The sequence below is a fragment of a genome, unplaced genomic scaffold (assembly GCF_019419815.1).
Source record: "Pyrus x bretschneideri cultivar Hongxiangsu unplaced genomic scaffold, Pyrus_bretschneideri_v1 Contig245, whole genome shotgun sequence".
NCBI classification, from domain to species: Eukaryota; Viridiplantae; Streptophyta; class Magnoliopsida; order Rosales; family Rosaceae; genus Pyrus; species Pyrus x bretschneideri.
In genome coordinates this window covers 34,602-42,600 of record NW_025999552.1, presented here as the reverse complement: position 1 = coordinate 42,600, position 7,999 = coordinate 34,602, and the positions used below count along the sequence as shown (strand labels likewise).

At 33.0% G+C, this 7,999-nt stretch overlaps 1 pseudogene; it reads left to right on the top strand.

Moving 5' to 3' along the window:
- Nucleotides 1-2,890: 2,890 nt before the first annotated feature.
- Nucleotides 2,891-6,223, top strand: LOC125478429 (annotated as a pseudogene).
- The last annotated feature ends 1,776 nt before the right edge of the window (nucleotides 6,224-7,999 follow it).

Genomic DNA, 7,999 nt, shown 5'->3' with positions numbered 1-7,999 from the left:
GTTATTTTCATATTTATATGGGGTACCAGATAAATCTTGATTTGAATCACTCCCTTTTCTTTGACTCTTGTTCTTTATTTATCCGGGAGACGATCCCAAACAACAGGTATGGAAGCTATAATTGTAAACCACGATCGAATCTATGGAAGCATTGGTTTATACATTCCTTTAGTCTCAACTCTAGGAATAATATTTTTCACTATCTTTTTTCGAGAACTGCCTAATGCCAACTAAAAAGGTGAAATGATTTGTTATCATCTCAATTGAAGTACGAATCCTCCCAATATTGGGAGGATCCATACTTCAACTAGTCCCTTTGTTCCTCGAATGGATCTCTTAGTTGTTGAGAGGTTGCCCAAAAGCAGTATATAAGGTGTACAATTTTTTGGTTGATAAAGGGATCAATGGTATAATTCTTTTGTTGGTAGATTGGAGGATTAGGAACATGAATATTGCTTCCTATTGGTTTTTTGCATTAATTGCTACTTCTTTAATCTTACTGATTAGTGTAGATGTTGCATTTGCTTCTCCTGAGGGTTGGTCGGGTAACAAAAATGTTCTATTTTCCAGCACATCATTATTGTTTGCATTAGTCTTTTTGGTGGGTATCCTTAATTCTCTCATATCCTGAACCTATTTGTTCTATATCCAAAAATGAAATGACCCCCCTCCCAATTCCTTCAGGTTGTGGGACGCACAAAAATTCAATATAAGTCCCAAAAATTCAAATAAAGAAAAAAAATTAGAAAAATTAGAGAGGGGTCAAACTTTTGTGTTTTTGAATTGTAAAAATATAAATAAATGAAAAATATTAAATCAAAATAAATAGATGTAAGCTAATAAAACAAGTCTCTTGAAACACTAATCAATTTCTTGTACTACCAAGAAGAAGCCACCCCAATGGTATCCTTTCACAATCTTTAGGAGCGAAATAGCCAATTTGAGAACCTAGCTATTTCGATGCCTTCTTAATTAGCGTGGAAATACAATTTCACTTAAACCATTGGGTTGACTGATTCAATATTAAAACTCTAACAAGCAGAAAAAGATCAAGATTAATTAATTCTTCATCCTTATCGATTCTGTACTTACGTAAAGAATTCTTGTCATAAATTTCTACTTTTTTGTTGGGTCAAATAATTTTCTACTGTTTGAATAAGTCTCTGTAGTTAATCGCCCATATTCAACTTCAAAACTTTTGCCCATCAACAGTTGGACAGGCATAATATAAACATGCAGATAAATGACTCTTTGTTTCCGAATCCAGAAAACATTTTCTTTCGCTGGAAAACTCAAGAGTATTCAAGGATTGATCATTTCAAATTAAGATGAGATCGATCGAACTGTTGTGTACATTATCTTACTTTTCAACTCAAGGAATAATTTTTTTATAAATAATGTATATTTTTGTAGTATAAGTTATTAATTTCTTAATCTTAATTTGAATATCATATATACAAAAAACTATTTCCAATTGAAGACTGTTTAGTCATCCAAATGTATCAATAAAATGAATAGTTCGTTATAAATCTTTTATTCAAATAATTCTTTTTGTTTAGATGATGTTCAAATAAAAATTAAGAAACTAAACGATCACAATATAAAATTTGTAGAATGTGTGCATTCCTCATAGGCGGAACGCAAGGATTATCCATTCTTTTACGTACGTAGACAACTATTGGGTACATGAAACGTGCTTTCTTTTAAATTACAGAACATGACTTGGACTTTAAACTAGGACTTTCAAAGCCAATTTTGTTTACAAATTTTAACCCTTTACTATTCTCATTCTTGTACCAGCAAGAAGAATGTGTAACTACTATACTTTGAAGGGTGTCCAAACCTTCGAAAAAACCACCCCAATGGAATCCTTTCACAATCTTTCGGAGCAAAATAGCCAACTTGAGAACCTAGCTATTTCGATGCCTTCTTAATTAGAGTGGAAAGACAATTTCAAAAAACCACTGGGTTTACCAATTCAATACTAAAACTCTAACAAGAAGAAAAAGATCAAGATTAAATTCTTCATCTTTATCGCTTACTACTTACCTAAAGAATTGTGGTCATAAATTTCTTTTTTTGTTGGCTCAAGTAATTTTCTACTGTTTGAACAAGTCTCTATTGCTAATCTTCCATATTCAACTTCAAAAGTTATGCCTTCAACATTTGGACATACATCATATAAACATGCAGATAAATGGCTCTTTGTTTCCTAATGCAGTTAACATTTTCTTTTGCCGGAAAACTCAAGGGTAACTCAAGGATTGATCATTGCAAATTAAAATGAGATTGATCGTATAGTTGTCTACATTATCTTACTTTTCAACTCAAGGAATAATTTGTTTTTATAAATAATGTATTTTCATATATATAGTATAAGTTATTGATTTTTTAATCTTAATTTGAATATCATATATGCAAAAAAACTGTTCAAATTGAAGACTGTGTAGTTATCCAAATATGTCAATAAAATGAATAGTTCATTATAAATCTTTTACTTAGTATCAACACTATCGATTGGGTTCATATATTTAAATGACTAAACGATCTCAAATTCAAATAATTATTTTTGTTTAGATGATCTTCAAATAAAGATTAAGGAACTGAAGGATCACAATATAAAATTTGAAGAGTGTGTGCATTCCTCATAGGTGGAACGCAAGGATTGTCCATTCTTTTACGTACGTACGCAACTTTTGGGTACATGAAACGTGCTTTCTTTTAAACGACAGACCATGACTTGGTCTTTAAACTAGGGCTTTCAAAGTCAATTTTGTTTACAATTTTTAACCCTTTACTATTCTCATGAGCTAGTACGTAGACACCATATCCCTTCCTCCCTTTCTCTATATAAACCCCATGCAATATTCCAGGAGGAGATAACTTAATTATCTCGATCGATATCAAAACTCCCAAGTTATGGCAATGAAATATTCACGATCTTTGCTCTTTGGTGTGCTGCTACTCATTGGCTTTGCATTGACAAATAGCAAAGCAACTCATACAGATCCACCTGTTCATTGCGAATTTCTCAATCGCAGCAGTTTTGAACCAGGGTTTATATTTGGCACAGGTTCCGCAGCTTACCAGGTCTGTATATATATGTATTTTACACACACACACACATTTATATTTCTTTCGGGATTATTTACCATATTTTTGGTGTATTTTATACATGCAGTTAGCATCCATGCATGAATTATAATGTTGACATCTTCCTTGCGTGTGTAGTAGTACTCTTACGTATATGCATGTGTATATTTCAGTATGAAGGTGCAGTAAAAGAAGATGGAAGAGGCCCAAGCATATGGGATACCTTCACCCACAAACATCCAGGTCTGTGATTTAATCAATTGGTAATATGAAAACTTTAGCTACTTCATTTCAAAAGGAGTATAAATAACACCTCATTCTTTTCTTCGTGAGGACAAGTAAACTCCAACCTCTCTAATAACCATGCACTTTGTTGGGAGACGAATAGTACGTGGTCATGTGATATGTACAATATATGTATATACTTCATCATTGCGCACGCATATAAAGTACTTTGCACATGATATGGATTTCACCATTATGTTTTTGAATAACTACAGAAAAAATCGCTGATGGCAGTAACGGAGACGTCGCTATAGATCAATATCCGCTATAAGGTCTAAAACCTCATAACTTTGTCTCTTGACCCTTTATACTTGAAGGGCACATGTTAACATATTAAATTGGAGCCTTTATAAAAATAAAATAAAAAGGACAATATATAATGAGATCCTCAATATTTAATTTTAAACTTTTGTCATTTTAGGAAGATGTGGGGATTATGAAGGATATGGAGTTGGATGCTTACAGATTATCTATTTCATGGTCCAGATTATTACCAAGTAAGTTGCTCCACATCCTCATATTTGGTTGGGACCAATGTCAATATTGTGCATAAGAATTATTTTTCCTACAAGAAAATTATTCTCTTTATATACTTTTAACTAAAGTAATGTGATCGAGTTATCTACTGGTTAACCCTTTTTCTTTTCTTGTTATTTTTTTTCAAATTAGATGGAACATTAAGTGGTGGCGTTAACAGAAAGGAATTGATTATTACAACAATCTCATCAATGAACTCCTACGCAATGGTTAATCATCCTACCTTAAACAATTATTACATGAATTTTTAGAACATCATTCAATTAGACTTTTAATTTGATTTTACTGATCATGTACTGCAGGTTTAAAGCCGTTTGTAACACTCTTTCATTGGGATGTTCCCCAAGCTTTAGAAGATGAATATGTGGTTTCTTAATCCCTCATATTGTTGTAAGTGAACAAAATTTATTTTCTCTTTGATAATTTGATAAATACATACTGATATACGTAACATAAATTTGCATATACACAGCGATCATTTTAAAGAATATGCAGAACTTTGTTAATAAGGATTTGGGGAGATCGAGTCAAGCACTGGTTCACGGTAACATGAGCAATTAACTTTTAGTAGCATGGGTTATGCTGTTGGGACTCTAGCACCGGGACGCTGCTCTCTTGGCAAAATCTAAACTGCACCGGTGGAGATTCAGCCATTGAACCATACTTGGTGACACACCACATTCTTCTTGCTCATGGAGCAGCTGTAGAATTGTACAAGGAATAGATATCAGGTTCAATAACAGTTTCTTTTTTTTTATTTTTTTGGGTCAGCATATTGGCTCCTAATGAGAATCTATAATAATCATTATTATTGAGTTGTAATACAAGAGGGAATACTCTCAGTAGTAAGATAATCTAAGGTTGTATCTTTTTCTATAACTCCTATTTATTCAACCAAAAATTCATATTTTTGGGCAGGCATCTCAGAAAGGCTTGATAGAATAACATTGGTGACATACTGGTTTGAGCCTGCTTCGGAGTCAAAGCAAGATAAAGATGCTGCCCTTACGATCTTTGGATTTTATGTTTGGATGGCAAGTGCCTTAATAAATTATATATAAACTCAATTACACGTTTACTTATGACTTGTAACATTGATGCAACCTAGCTAGCATTACTCTTTATATATAATGCTATAATTAGACTAATATTTGGAATTTTCATGTTTTGTAGGTTTTTGGACCCGTTAACAAGTGGTGACTATCCACACACCATGCGATCAATTGTTGGAAAAAGATTGCCAAAATTCACAAAAGAACAATCCAAGTTGCTAATCAGATCGTTTGATTTTCTTGGAATAAATTATTATACTGCTAGATACGCAACTAGTACACCGAAGAACAATTCACTACAGGCAAGCTTCGTAACAGACCCTCAAGCTGATCTTACAAGTGAGTGTGAAAGGAAACTTACTTTCAATAGCTTAAGTTCTTTGTTTTTCTTGACCTAGTTTGACTTCTTAATTACATTAATTATATTCTAATATTTACACCAATTGTATTCTAATGTTTGTAAATATTGTGGTAGCTGAGCTTAATGGAGTACTTATTGGTCCACAGGTATACTTCAAATTTATCATTTTGAGCTATTTGCATTTGGAGGATTAGTTTTTTACCCCAACATTAACGTATTATCTTTGAAATGGTGTTGCAGACTGCTTCAGATTGGTTATATGTATATCCAAAAGGAATTCACGATCTTGTGCTCTACACAAAGGAAAAATATAATGATCCACTCATTTATATTACTGAGAATGGTATGTCATACATACTTTTAAGCTTTGATTAAATGCAAAAGTTTCACATATTTATAATGGTGTAAAATGAAACTACCCGTTTTTTTTTTTTTTTTTTTTTTGTTTTTTAGAGGAAAAAACTAAATTTAATTTTTTGTGCAATAATATGTACGTAGGTGTATCAGAGTTGAATAATCCAGAACTATCACTTGACGAGGCTCTTCATGATACGAATAGAATTGACTACCACAACCGTCACCTATGTTACCTTCAAGCGGCAATCAAGTAAGTAGTTATTAACAAATTAATTAAGACTATATACTGCCTAGCCTTCTTAAGTTATTGTTATTTAATCATTATATTGACCTAATCCATTTGAACATTTGTGTATTTGTGTGCAGAAATGGTGCGAAAGTGAAGGGATACTTTCCATGGACATTGTTGGATGACTTTGAATGGGATTCTGGATACACCGTCCGATTTGGTTTAAACTACGTGGATTATAATGACGGGCTAAAAAGATACTCAAAACTCTCAGCACATTGGTTCAAAAATTTGCTTAAGAAGAGTTGAAGGAATTAAAAGAAATTTATTGTTGATTATAAACATTTAAGTGGATAATTGTCCTTTTTATGTATTTGTATTTCAATTCCTTCCGCATTTGTATTTCCTTTCAATAATGTAAGTATTCTTTGAGATTCAATAATTCAATAAAAAGCTAAAAGAGCTGTGAATGCTACAGTAAGACCTCCCTATACAAAGGAATAACTTATTTATAGCCGTAAACAGTTTTGGTCCTAGTTTGGGTTGAGGAATAAATAGCACATTGTAATAAGTTATTATTTTTCTTGGTTCTATTGTAAAGAAACTCGCCTCGACATAGTAGTAATTGTTAATAAGTACAATAATAAACAAGGCCACAAAAAAATAAAAAAAATAAAATAAAAAATAAAAAAAAAAAATAAGAAAAGGTTTTGGATGGACTAAAACATTTCTATACTATTGTTTGGCATGGTACGTATTTGATAGAAGAAAAGAAAAAGTATACGCTTGAACTGGTCGAAGGTTGGATTGTACGTATTTGTCAAATTTACTTAGAAGAATTAAATAGTTTTAAAACTGTTTAACACAGTTTTAAAATTCATGGCATCGCGCGGGCTTAATTGCTTGTAAGAAACTATTTACAAACGTTGATGCACAAAATCAATAAGACTTTGGAACGACGTAATGTGTCGAGTTTGTAACCATCGCAATGTTGCTCCATCACCTAGTGAGGATAATATGTAAAGAGATGGAGGTAGGGAAGCAACACAAGATGTACGTGGTTCACCTTAAATGGGGCTACATCCACGATGGTGGAGGAGTCCTCATTAATAATGAAGATTTTACACAAGACATAAGTTTAAGCATAATCATCATTAGTGAGTTCTAATGATGAGTTTATGCACAATAATGAGATTAGGAATTAATTGTTCGAGAACGGTCTCCTTGTATAGTTGATGAGGGTCTTCCACTCCCATCCACGATTGATGTGGGACTCTAGGAGTTTTATTTTTAGGTTGACGCTTGTCGTGTTGTGATTGGTCTCTTGATTGGAGAAAAACTCATGTGCTTCGGCAAGGGTGCCTCCACATGAAGTCTTCAGTGGGTTCTTGAAGGTATAAGGTTGACCGGTGCTTAGTAGTTTCGAGGGTGGTGAACTACGGAACAAACACTGGTCCCCCAAGTTCACGGGTGAGGAAAGCTTCTTGGTTGGAGACTTGCAAAACCCAAATTGGTGAGTACTCATGAAACTTTCGCGTACTAAAGTGTATTAGCATATATTAGGAGTCCACCAAATCTCCTATCGATGAGGATTACTGAAGGACTTATAATTGTCCCTACTGGGCAGCCACCAAAAAATAATTATTAGACGGACTTATACTTATCTAAAGTCTACCAAATTTTAGATGAAAATACTAGACACACAGAGCAGAAACAGATTTTTAAGTAGTTCACAAATTAAGAAAAATGAGTTAGGGGAATTGCTATCCACCACCAAATATTCATGCAAACATGTTATGTTTCATTCAAATTCCCTTCATTTTCGGATGAAGATGCTCAAGTTGGCTCAATGTTAGAACTCAACCTATTACTCTTTCTTATGTAGTATGTTGAGAGAATGGCGTTTTCAACTTAACTTAGTCCCTAGCATGCAATCTAGAATGGTGTGTTCATAGATTTAACAAGTAGAAATCATTAAGAACGAAAAGAGTTTGAGTCATCACAAGGCATCGTAAGTACTAGCGTTGTCTTACTTATCCTAGAAATTGATTCACATGTTAATCGCAATTAACAAGTACTACTCTA